Source organism: Hipposideros armiger, unplaced genomic scaffold (assembly GCF_001890085.2).
Source record: "Hipposideros armiger isolate ML-2016 unplaced genomic scaffold, ASM189008v1 scaffold_121, whole genome shotgun sequence".
NCBI classification, from domain to species: domain Eukaryota; kingdom Metazoa; phylum Chordata; class Mammalia; order Chiroptera; family Hipposideridae; genus Hipposideros; species Hipposideros armiger.
In genome coordinates, this window is record NW_017731471.1 from 2,914,166 (window position 1) to 2,928,300 (window position 14,135).

The following is a 14,135-nucleotide window of genomic DNA, read 5'->3' on the forward strand; positions in this document are numbered from 1 at the left end:
TGGGGGGCGTTGGGGTGCTCGAGGGCAAGAGGTCACGCCCCACCCTCTCGTGTTCCTCTGCTGCACCCTAGTTTAATCCAGCGAATAACGGTTTTCGTCACTCAGCTAACCTTCCAGTTCTTTCTTTTGTGTTACTCTGAACTCTTCTTAACCTTCCGCGCTATCTCTTTCCTCATATTTCATACTATCTTTGGCCCCTCACTTTTGTTCTCAGAGCGTATATCTTACGGATGAAGGAAAAAAGGTATAGGGCTTTTAAAGTACTTTTTAAAATATATATATACATATATACATATATACATATATAATCGTGTAAAATAAAGACCTAAGGGATAAGCGGGGCTGGTAGCTTTGAATTACGCGTTCGAGTTGAAGTTTTAAAAATGATAATGATTCTTAAATTTTTAGGTTAGAAAGGGAGGACAAAAAAAGTATTCCTAGGTTTAAGAGGTAAAGTTGCTGTGAAAAATATATTCTCAATAAGTACATTATTATTTTTTACAATAGGTGGTGTGAAATTTGAAAATTACTACGAAACCGCTAAACCGTAATGCGAACAGCGGTTGGCGGTTAATCGACGTATTAGTGTTTGCCGGTTTGTATGTGACTGATGAGGAAGGGTAACTGCATTTCAGTTCAAAACTCTTGTAGATTCCAAGGAAGAACTAAGAATTATTACTTTGGGGAAAATAGCTAAAATTGTTTTCTTACTGAGGAATTTTACAAGCTTGACTTTAAAATTTTTCTCATCTTTGAAATTTCAAGATGTGGGGAAAATAGTGAGTATATAATTGGCTGAGCTTTTTATCTTTACAATTGTTTTCTGTCAAACCAAAATGTTTCTAAAAGCTGTTTTACTCGTGTTAAGGAGCATTGGTAGGCTTCAGACTGTTATCTAATTATAAACCCTTGATGCTGGAAAAACAAACCTTTTTGAATGGAAGGTTAATCTGGAAACCACTTCCATAGATGAAACTATATAAAGATTATTTCTCTATATATGTATGTGAGTGTGTATTTGAGATGAAAGTTATATTTCTAAAGAGACAGACAAAACTTGGTAGATTTTATTGTTTCATCACTTTCCATGCTCACCAATTGTATTTCATTGTTTGAGATTTTTTTTTGTATAAAGGTAAAAAAAAAAGTAAAGTTCTTCCCTATGTGCTTAATATGTATTAACACAGCTCTTTCAATAAATCCACATGTAGACCAGAACAGTCCCCTAAAGCTTAAGCATTTCCAGGATTTATGTAAAATTTTTTTAGATATATGTTGGTAACCTAAAAGAATAAGCCTTTTAAAAAATGTTTTTTAAGTGTTTTTACATATTATAGAATTTCTTAAGAGAGGGTCCCTTAGGATAGGAACAGATTTTTAGTAAAATTAAGATGTGAAGATATTTGTTCAGTTAGGAAATTTGTTACTGATGTCCATGTTAAGTAAAAAAAAAAAAAAAAACCAGATGCATAGCCTATATCTTTGATTTGCAAACCATTTAAAAGATTAAGAAGTTGTTTTTATTTTTATGAGTTCTGAACTAATTTTGACTCCAAAAATTGACCTTATTTTTAAATTGGATATCTTATTTCTTTAGATTTTTTTAAATCTTAGGCACAGTAATAGAACTATTTAAAGAATATATATATATATATATATATATTCATTTCTAACTGCTCCTGTTGAAAATAAGGAATTGAAATCTGTTAAAATCATAAACTTGTTTTATTGCCGAGAAAATATAGAAAGGAAAGACGTCAAACTTTAGTTGTTTTTGTCAAATATTGAATACCAATGAAATAATATTTGTAAAGCATGATTATAGAATAAAAAAAGCAAGACAGCAATCAGCTGTGACCTGTCACCCAAATAAGAAAATTACCATTCCCTTTAAATTCTTGTGTACCCCTTTACTAATTACTTTCCTTTCCTTCCCTCTTCAGAGGTAACTACTGTCTCAAATTTATAATTTCCCTGTTTTTCTTTATAGTTTTACCATAGTATTTGCATCCCTAAACATTATGTTATTTAGTGTTGCATGTTTTTGAACTTTGTGTAAATGAAATCATACTGCTTTTTCTTTGACTTGTTTTTGTAACTCATCATAGTGTTCTTTATCTATATTAATATGTGTAACCATAATTAATTCATTTTCACTGCTATAGAATATTCCACTGTATGAATATACCATAATTTATTCATTCATTCTGCTGATGGATATCTGCGTTTCCAGGTTAATACAGCCTCTGAGAATATATTAGTGTTATTGTTAACAAATACTCTGACTAAACACCTAAGATCATTAACTTTGATCTCCTAAACATGTAAGGATGAACTCTGAATACCTATCATAGTGATGATTAAGGTTAATATTTTTAAAGCCAGGTGTAATCTTTAAAAATATAATTTTACTCTCACCCTAGGTGCAATTTTAAATCATTGTTTATTGTATTTATTCATATTTCTTATTGTTTTGGGTTATCTTGGCTCTTAACATTGTTTCTTACACTCTACCAGATTTAGTAATAACTCCTACCTTATCTCACCTGCATAGGCAACAACCTTCTCCTTTCACCCTTGATAACAGGGATATAATGATAAGGATGATAGGTATAGTACCTCCCAATTTGTTTTGAGACTTAGTTAACTCTAAACATGAAGTTTTAACTGAAGCAACATCAGTCACATATTGATTGATAAACTTAGATATGGTAAATTTCACCTGTGGATACTCAGAAATATGTGTTTTAAAATAAATATCTGTGAATTTTCACTAGGATAAATTGAGATGTAAAGAACCAACACAGTATCTTAACTCAGCAGCTATTGAATATGTTAATGTTTGACATGAATGAAGTTAATGTGGTAAATTATAATTCTCCCAGGAAATTAAGTTATTTTCATGATTAATCATTCTTAGTTCTAAAAATATTTTTCAATCCACGGTGCTACACATAATAAGCTTTGCTTTTTGAAGTTAAAAACATTTATAAAACAATTGCAGTTGAAATATAAATTACTTAATTTTTAAATTTTAATTCTATTTGTAGTGTGACAACACATTTTTTGTTACTTTTTAGCAAATTATTTCAAGATGATTAGAAAATTAAATGGTACATAACAAACTTCCATTGAAGTAGAAAGGAGTATACCAGAAATGCGTGTAGAATTATATAATATTTCTCAAATTTCGGTGTCCTTGTTAAAAATACAGATGACTGGCCTCACCTCTATAGATTCTGATAGAATAAGTTTGGATATGAGCCCAGAAGTTTATATTTTGATTCTGTTTGTGTAATAGAAATGAACATTTGAATATAGAGTAATATAAATCCTATATTGCCTTATATAGCTCAATTTGGGTGGAACTTCATAGTTTACAAAATGCTTCTTTTACATCATTTCATTTGATACTTAAAGTAATCTGGAGCAACCTGGGCAGGCATTATCATCCTCTTTTTACTATTTAAAAGTAAAAAGGAAAAACAAAGCTCAGTGAAATTAACATGATTTGCCCAAGCAAGTTTTGAACAAATGGAGTCTGTATTCAATTCAGGCCTCCTCAATTCCTAATCCAGTGTTTTTTTAATGTGTGCAGCAGATGGGCAAGGAGGAATTATAAATAAGACCACTTCTGCTTCCTGCTTTCTATAGCTTATGTGCCCATTTAGTGTAAAAGTAAAATGAAGAATTATTCCAGCTGGCTGGTAGTCTTTCTGGTTTCCATAAGAAGATTCAGTTTCCTAGAAATTCTAGAGTAGTAAAAACTGAGGGTCTTTCCTCTTCATAATGGAAAACCTTTCTCTAGGCAGACAAAGAACAACTTTTTGATTTCATTATTCTGTTTTTTATTTAATTTGCAGAATTCCCTAGCCTAGAATTCTTCAAGTGACAAGCGAAAGCTAAGAGCTACAGAAGAGGTGAAACTCTTTTTTGCTGAGGCAAGTAGAGGATGAGGTGGGAACAGAAGTTTAAAGACAAGAGGAATGCGTTTGAGTGGCTGCCAAAAGAGACCTGAAAAATAATCCAATTTATAATTAGGAAGTGAGAGATTAGCATAAAGAGACAAGATGAGAAGCTGAGTATGACAGTCAAATGAATAGAAAAAAATGAAAAAATTACTCTTAGATAGTTAGGAAAAATACATCCATATTTACCATTTCTATAAATGATAATTTCTAAGATTTCATTGTTATTTTAGTAATAAATGGTGTATTTTGTGATTATAATATGTAGTTAACAGAAAGAGCATGTCTCTACAAATCTTTGATTTTAACAGAGCACTCAAGACTTTAAAATTTCCCTTTGCTGGGAAGCATTTTTTAAACTTGAATAATCTAATGAAACTATATTGTGTTATTAGCTGAGTTTATTTATTCTTAAAGGGTGACATAGTGAAAAATAATAAAGCATTTGCTATTATTAGAGATAGGTTCCCACTTTGGGAGGATTCCAAATTAGTTTTGAATGTTGTATGATTCATACATTGTTTAATATAGGTGTAAGTACTCATAGTCAAACTGATTTTTAATAAACCTTTTCCTTATCTCTATTATTTTACTAACTAGGAGCTGTTTGAAGAAAAGTCTTAAGAAAAAGCGAAAATAAGAGAAGGGCAGGTGAAAGCAAGGTAAAAAACAAACCCACTAGCTTTCTTAAAAGACTACTGTTCTGTTACTCCTGTATCCCATTTTACTGGCCACAAAACCTACACACTTATGTTCAGATACTGCTTTTCTTTACTATTACTTTCTTACCACCCGTTATCTTAGATTGATTTTGAAATCTCAAGTCAGAATTCTATCAAAATTCCAATGCTTTTAGAACTTTTTCTGGTAATTGATTAGAACAGAGTTAGCATGCTTTGTAAATATTTTAAGTCCTCTGTAGTTTAGTACACACATTCTATGATTTTTCAAAATCAGTTATAGTGTGGTCCATAATACTTACTTCTAGATCAGGGTTTCTTACCATCACTATAGACATTTTGGGCTTTTCAATTACTTGTTTTGGGGGGCTGTCCTGTACATTGTAGAATGTTTAACGGTATCCCTGGCCTCTACCACCTAGATACCCGTAGCTCCTCCCAACCCCAACTTGTGAAAAACCAAAAATGTCTCCAGAGATTGTCAAATATCCTCTAGAGTACAAAATCACCTGCAGTTAAGAACCACTGCTCTAGCTCTGGAATCATCTACCACTGCCTTAATATTAAACCAGCAGATACACAATGTAATAGCAACAAAAACATCTTTCAGCTTATTCTTTTGCAGGAATAACCATAGCAAGAGTAAAGCAATAATAAATAACATCTCTAGATTTTAAACCACTTTACTAAAATTGGTAAAACTAGGATCCATGAACTCTTTTTTGAAGTCATTGGAACTTTTTTTTTTTCATTTTGGAGGCAGTGGGAAGAGTAGGGAATTTAGAGTCATTCAAATCTAGGTTTGAATTTCTGGATCCTATACTTAATATCTGATTATCTTGGACAATTTATTAAGCTCTTTGTGTTTCGATGCACTCATTTGCAAAAACAGGGATAATATTTATTTTTTGGTTTATTGTGAGGATTAAATGAGATTATCCTGAATGGTAGAATGCATAGGATAGAGGCTCTCAGAAATAGTAACAAAGGAATGTTTCTCTGCAGCCAAAAAACTCTCGATAAAGAGGTAAACATCATAAGGAAAGGTATTTGACACAAAAGAAAAAAAAACATGAAACAAAAGCATAGTACCTTGGTGCTTCAAAAAATTTAGGCATTTCTGTTTACCATTCTTTGAGAAGGAATTAATGTCAAGAGAGGACCCAGAGCAAGACATTTACAACAAATGACAGAAGGTCTTTTATCAGAATGGACTGTTTAATGTTCTTCTCAATGAAAAGAAAGGGTAAATATTGATTGAATGAGTATGTAAAATCATGGAGTATATGGCGAGAGTAAATATGAATGTATTGCCAGGATCTTGAGCAAGTGAGAGTAGGTGATATTCCTATGACTCAGCCTACTCAGTGCTAGAAGGAAATATTCATTTTTTTATTTTAAATAAGTTTAATAACATAGCCTCTCAATATTACATGATCCTATATAGTTATATAAGAAGTTTTAATTTTATGAGAAAAATTTAAAATATAGAAAATATAAAGACTAATATATTAAACACACATGTTTTCACCTCCAGGAATTTACAGCAGTTAATATTTTGTCACATTTGTTTCAAGTCCTTCTTAAAATAAATAAAACAATATAGATGAAGTTGAAGTCTGCTTTCACCACACTCATTAGTCTTATTCTCTGCTCTCCTTCCTGGAAACAACTATTTTCATGAGGTTCTGTGTATTCTTTTCCATGTACAAATGTACATTCATGGATAATATACAATATTCATATGTGTTCTTAAATTTACATAAATATTACACTTAATATATGTCTAGGTTCCATACATTTTACTCAACACTGTTTTTGAGATCTTCAAATGTTGATGTATCTACATTTATATATGTAATAATCCATCATATAAACATAGCACATTTTATTTATTAATTTCCCTCTTGATGGACTTATAAGTTGCTGTCAGGTTTTTTTTTTCAACTACAAGCAATGCTGTAGTGGTTCACTGTCTTACTGTACACATTTGCAAGATTATTAAAGTATATACTGGAAGTGGAATTATTTGTACATAGGGTAGAAATAGCTATTTTTTGTTTATTTTTTAATTAAGTATAGTTGGTAATCAATATTATATTAGTTCTAATAGTTTCAGGTGTACAATAAAGTGATTTCAACATTTTTATACCTTACAATGTGATCACCTATACTAATTCTAGTAATCATCTGTCACCCTGCAAACTTATCACAATATTATTGACTATATTCCCTTTCATCTTTTCCCCCACCCCCCACCCTATCCTTTCTGGTAACCATCCCTTTGGTCTATATTTCTATGAGTCTATTTTTGTTTGTTTGTTTGTTTGTTTAGTTTCCACATATAAGTTAAACCATATGGAATTTGTCTTTCTCTGTCTGACTTATTTCACTTAGCATCATACCCTCTAGATCCATTGATGTTATCACAAATGACAAGATTTTACTCTTTTTTATGGCAGAGTAATACTCCACTATATAAATGTACCACATTTTCTTTATGCAATCATCTAGTGATGGGCAATTTGGTTATTTCCATATCTTGGCTATTGTGAATAGCATTGCAATGAACATAGGGGTGCATATATTTTTTCGAATTAGTGTTTTGGATTTCTCTGGATAAATATGCAGGAGTGGAATTGCTGGGTCATAAGGTAGTTCTATTTTTAATTTTTTGAGGAACCTCCATACTGATTTCCATAGTGGCTGCTCTAATTTGCAGTCCCACCAACAGTGCACAACGGTTCCCTTTTCTCCACATCCTCGCCAACACTTGTTGTTTGTTGATTTATTGATGATAGCCATTCTGACAAGAGAGGAGTGGTATTATACTCTCTTCTTTGATTGGCTCTTCCATTTCTGTAAATTTTAATACCATCTATACACAGATTACGCCCAAATTTAGATCTTCAGGCTAAACCTCTTCTCTGAACTCTAGCCTCAAAAACTCTATTGCCTACTTTATAAACTGATGTCTCTCAGGCAACACACACACAAACACACACACACACACACACACACACACACACACACCTGTTTCTCCTCTCTTTACTCCAGTTCAGTAGATGATACCAACATTCGTCCATATTGCTCATGCCAGAAAGCAGGGATTAATTCTTCATTCCTTCCTCTTTCTTATATTCCACATTGAATCTGTCACCAAGTCCTATGGACTCTACATCAAAAACATTTCTGAATCTGTTCATTTATCTCCATATGAAATGAAGTGATATTAAGAAGGTGTCTGTTAGGTTTCTCAATATGTACTCTGTGTATAAACTTAAGAGGAGTTTCAGTGCAGTTAAGATGGGGGGAGGTAGAGCCACATGAAGAGTTAAAAGTGAATCAACAGGGTGGTTGCAGAGGAGGATGAGAGATCAGGGACCTCTTATGTTTACTTGTTTTTGTTTTATTTAGATTGAATAGATAGGTTCAAAATTTAAACACACACAGTATATATGTATGTATGTATGTATGAATATATGTATGTCTATCTAAAACAGTGTGGTTTCTCCTGTCCTTGTCCCTCACTGCCTGATCTTTGTTTCCTCATCCATAAATAGGTAACATATTACTTTTGTTACTTTTAAGTATCATTCCAGAGATTTTGTTTTTTGCAAACATAAATATATAGTTAGTGATTGTCTTGTTCCTTTGTTGTTTTCAGTTTTATATCCCACATATCAGTGAAATCATATGGTTCTCTACTTTTTCTGTCTGACTTATTTCGCTTAGCATAATAATCTCAAGATCCATCCATGTTTTTGCAAATGGCACTATTTCATATTTTCTTATGGCAGAAGAGTATTCCATTATTTATATATATACCACATCTTCTTTATCCAATCATTTGTCGAAGGACACTTTGGTTGTTTCCATGTCTTGCCCACCATAAATAAAGCTGCAATGAACATTGGAGCACGTATATCTTTACGTATAAATGTTTTCAGATTTTTTGGGTAGATAGTCAGGAGAGGGATTGCTGCATCATAAGGCAATTCCATTCTTAATCTTTTGAGGAACCTCTACACTGCCTTCCATAGCAGCTGCACCAATCTGCATTTTCACTAACAGTGTATGAGGGTTCTTTTTTCTCCTCAGCCTCTCCAACACTTATTATTTGTCATGATGATGATAGCCATTCTAACTGGTGTGAGGTGAATTTTCATTGTGGTTTTTATTTGCATTTCTCTGATAATTAGTGATATTGAGCATCTTTTCATATATCTATTGGCCACCAGTATGTCCTCTTTGGAGAAATGTCTATTCAGGTCCTCTGCCCATTTTTTAATTTGACTGTTTGTTTTTTGTTTTTGAGTTCCTTATATATTTTGGATATTAGCTCCTTATCACAGGTGTTGTTTGCAAAAATCTTCTCCCATTTGGTGGTTTTCTCTTTATTTTGTTGATGGTTTCTTTTGCTGTGCAGAAGCTATTTAGTTTGATATAGCCCCATTCATTTATTTTAGCTTTTACTTCCCTTACATTTGAAGTCAAATTCATAAAGTCCTCTTTGAACCCAAGGTCCATAAGTTTAGTACCTGTTTCCTTCTATACAGTTTATTGTTTCAGATCTTATGTTTAAGTCTTTGATCCATTTTGAATTAATTTTGGTACATGGTGACAGATAGCAGTCTAGTTTCATTCTTTTGCACATGGCTTTCCAATTCTCCCAGCACCATTTATTCAAGAGGCTGTCTTTTCTCCATTGTTTGTTTTTGGATCCTTTGTAGAAAATTATCTGTCCATATTTATGTGGGTTTATTTCTGCATTTTCAATTCTATTTCATTGGTCTGTGTGTCTCTTTTTCTGCCAGTACCATACTGTTTTGATTATTGTTGGTCTGCAGTACAAGCTGAAGTCAGGGATTGTGATACCTCCAGCATTATTCTTTTTTCTTAGGATTGCTTTTGCTATTCGGTGTCATTTGTAGTTCCATACAAATCTGATGATTTTTGTTCTAGTCCTTTTAAAAATGTCATTGGGTTTTTGATGGGGATTGCATTAAATCTGCATCTTGCTTTGGGTAATATGGTCATTTTAACTATGTTGATTCTTCCAATCCATGAACACAGAATGTCTTTTTGGTTTTTTGTGTCTTCTTCAGTTTCTTTTAAAAATGTGTTTTAGTTTTCAGTGTATAGATCTTTCACGTCCTTGACTAAATTTATTCCTAGGTATTTTATTCTGTTTGTTGAAATTGCAAAAGAAATTGTGTGTTTTTTTTTAATTCCTTTTTCTGAGATTTCAATGTTAGTATATAAGAATGCAGTGGAATTTTGTGTGTTGATTTTGTAGCCAGCAACTTTACTATATTTGTTTATGGTTTCTGATAGCTTTTCGGTGAAGTCTTTAGGGTTTGCTATGTGTAGCATCATGTCATCTGCAAAAAGTGACAGTTTAACTTCTTCATTCCCAATTCGGATGCCTCTTATTTATTTATCTTGTCTTATTGCTCTGATGCCATTTTTCTTTATCAGGAAGTCTTTGGTGCCTTTTTTAGCCTGGCCTAATTTACTCTATATTGAAGAGAAAGTCCTCAAAATTTCTTTCTATATGTAGATATCACTCCAGAGATTTGAGTGATGATACAGGATTTGTTTTTTCTCTCTTTACACATTTCTTTGGTTAATTTTTATGGAAATTTGGGAGTATGGCACTTAGACGCTGGTACTCAACTGTGGTCTTAGGAAAACTTTGTAGAGTATACTTTATAACTTAAAAATTTTGTTGGATCAAGAAAGGATTACCAGAAATTATATTTGTAACCTTTCAAAGTACTTTGTTTTACTCTGTTTTTATTTTAATGATTTCATTACTAGTATAGCTAATATTAAGGAAACTCACCTGATACAGAGTAAATATTCTCATTTTTTTTAATGTAAGAAACATTGAAATCATCTACTGCATAAATTTCCATGGCTGTTTTCATTTTTAAAAATTTGTGAAAGAAACCAGATTTGGGTGATATTACAATACATATTTATTTGTAGCATTCTAAGACTATAACTTCTAGAGATATTTGGAGGCAGTAAAAATTAATTTTTAAAAGTGTGGACTTTAGAGTTAGACCTGTTGTGTTGTTTTTTTAATTCTTACCCTGCTACCTGTGACATTTTGCAAGTTGTTTCCTTATCTATAAAATGGGGTGGTTATACCTTCTTCATACAGTTGTTGTAAGGATTAAATGAGATAAGATACTTAACATTACAATCATGTGCCGCATAACCATGTTTCAGTCAGAAATGGAGCACATATACAGTGGTGATCCCATAAGATTATAATGGAGCTGAAAATTCCTATTGCTTAATGACATCATAACTGTCATGAGGTCAATAGCAAAACATATTATTCACATGTTTGTGGTGATGCTGGTGTAAACCAACTTACTGCACTGCCAGTCATGTGAAACTAGTATGTTATACAGGTTTGTAGCATGGAAACAATAGGCTGTACCATATAGCCTAAGTGTGTAGTAGGCTATACCATCTAGGTTTGTGTAAATGCTTTTTATGATGTTCACACAAAGACAAAATTGCCTAACAACACATTTCTTAGAACGTACCTCTATCGTTAAGCAATGTGTGACTCTATTTAGCAGATCACAAGAAATGTAACTAATGTTCAATGAAAGATAGGAGTTATATTATTGTAAGGAGAAGCAGCAGCAGTTGAATAATTGTAATAGCAGTAATTGTTCTTGTCACCATATTTTGTTTTGTCACAGAAATATATGTCATAGTAAATGTGAAATCTCTCCTAACAGACATTTAGTTCACTGATTAACTCATAAGTTAATATAGTATAATAGTTTGTGCTGTATAATAGTTTCTCATGATATCTTTAAAAAAAAGTTGAAAGTATTACTAGATAGCTCCAGTGGTGGGTAAGTGTATATGTGTATATTCCTTATGGAATTTATTCCACAAATGTATTATGAAGCCTCAATAATGGAATACGTGTTATTATTGAGAAAAGAGTAATATGTCTTATTTTTCTAGCACTGTGGCTTTAATATAGATCTCAATATTGACTGTATAAAATAACTTTAGGATTTTGCCCTTTCATTATGAAACACTTAAAATTTTAATACTTTCCAAAAAAGTAAAAAATATTTTGGGCTATAGTTTATTATTTCACGTTTTTGATAAGGAGTTGATGAGTTACTCTTGTCTCACAGAGGACACAGGAGCTGAATGTTTTTATAGTGGCATACCAGATATGCATTTTTTAAAAAGATAAGAGTCATATATTCCATTTGACTTTTAGGAAAGGGTAAGAGAATGGATGTTCTATTGAACATTCACTGTGCATTTTCTCTTTTAGTCATAAAATAGCCATTGAAGTGTATTATCATTAACCCCATTGTATAAATAAAAAACTGAGGTACAAAGATTAAGTAACTTATTCATGGTAACATACTTTATAAATTACAAATATTCAGATTCAAACACTGGTATGTTAGTATTCCAAGACTATCATATTTTTCTGCTATGTCATGTTGATTTTTGTTTTAAATGTTGCTTTCAATATTTATTGAAGACCCTATAATGTTTGAGGTACCATGCTGGGCACTTTACATAGCACATTCTCTAATTTTAATATTTATAACATCCATATAGATAGAAATTATATATATTTTATAAATGAAAGATGCACGACTTAAAGAATTTAAGTAATTTACCCATAATTTCATAGATATTCAATGGCAGAGCTGGAATTTGAATCTGTATCAGTGTAGTAATTCCAAAGCCTAAATCTTACCACACCTTTTAACCTAGATAGCTAATGAGAAATGACGACAATCCAATAATTATTTATGCATTGTTAATCATAATGTAGCATGATCCCTTTTACTGTGAATTTTAAAACTTGTCTCACATTAACAGTTCAATTCTGATTAGAATTCTGATTTTATATTCCATAATTCATGTTGACATAGTATAGAGATTAATTATACCTTAAGAAAAATTGTTCCAAAAGTATTATCAAATATATTGAGGTTCTTTTGATTCACAAAATAGTTTCTTAATTATTTTAGAGGCTATTCAGTATTTTCCAGTGTTGCTAATTGTGTTATGCATGGTAGTCTAAATATCTTTGTGCACAATGATGAAACACCCATTAAGCAACTTCAGTATAGAAGTACAAAAATAGTACCAACTAAAGTGAGAAAAAGAAAGAGACAGGGAATATGAGAATTAATGAATGAATTCCTAATGTCCTATACTCTTCCTGACCTTGAAATTTGAAATCATAAAATAAAAAAGGATGAAATAAAATCTAAGAAAAATATAAAGTCTTTTAACATGCTTTTCTTTTTATTACTGAGGAGTTGGAAGTCAATAGAAATTTCTAGATAATCCATTTAAGCCAAAATCTATCTGGTGTTCTGATACATGTTTAGTCTGTCATGCTTCTTTTGGCTTCCTGACATACTTGCTATTGTTGTATTACACTGATAGTTCCTCATCAAGTAATTTACCGTAATTTTGAGGTATAAAAAATAGTTCAAGGTTAGATGGTCATTGAGATATATGCTAATTCCCTAACATCCTGTATTTTCTGATAAGGTAAATTGTTCTGTTTGATAATATAATATACTTGATTATAAGCTGATTATAACAGCTATAAATGCCAGCTAAAAAGGGGTTCTCGGACTAAATGTAAGTGCCTATAACTGTATTTCTGTTGGCTATAGTTATCCCTTACTGTGGATTGCTTGTAAAATATATATTTATTTATCTTTAGGTATAGTTGATTTATTGTACTAGTTATATTAGTTTCAGGTGTACTATATAGCGGTTCGATATTTTTATATCTTACAGTGTTATCATCCCACTCATTCTAGTAATCATCTGTTACCCTGCAAATTATTCCAATATTGTTGTCTATATTTCCCTTCACCTTTTTTACCCATCTCCCACCACCCTCCTCTCTGGCAACTATCCCTTTGCTCTCCATTTCTACGAATCTGTCTTTGTTTTGTTTTCATTGTCCATTTGTCTTGTTTGTTTGTTTGTTTTTAGATTTCCACACATAAGTGAAACCATATAGTATTTGTCTTCCTCTGCCTGACTTATTTCATTCAGCATAATACCCTCTAGGTTTATCCATGTTGTTGCAAATGGCAAGATTTCATTCTTTTTTTATTGCTGCATAATATTTCATTGTATATATGTACCACATCTTCTTATCCATTCATCTATTGATAGACACGTAGGTTGCTTCAATATCTTGGCTATTGGTACTACATGTCATACAGAATAAAAAAATAAAATAAATTTAAAAAACCTTAGAGTGCCCAAACTTCAAGAGTCCCTAGAGATACTCTTAAGTTAGCCCATTGCTTAGATAATTCAGGAACCATCCCATCTATAATGTGATCAGTAATCTAGCATGACAACAAAACTGTGGTCAGTAGTTTTTTGTCTTGATTCTCTTCTACATTGTTTAATACTCTTGGCAGCCAAACAGTTCTTTATT

General features: G+C 31.8%; 1 protein-coding gene across 2 annotated transcripts in view; it reads left to right on the forward strand.

The window, feature by feature from the left end:
• Nucleotides 1-43: 43 nt before the first annotated feature.
• TENT5D (terminal nucleotidyltransferase 5D) overlaps nt 44-14,135 on the forward strand; it is a 70,468-nt gene continuing 56,376 nt past the window's right edge. Inside the window, exons 1-2 of one of the 2 annotated variants that reach the window (XR_002124664.1) lie at nt 44-244; nt 3,864-3,942. The gene's annotated coding sequence lies outside the window, so the exon portion shown is untranslated. Of the gene's footprint in view, nt 245-3,863; nt 3,943-4,568; nt 4,631-14,135 lie in introns of those variants that run through there. The other variant, XM_019648184.1, reaches the window with a different exon arrangement.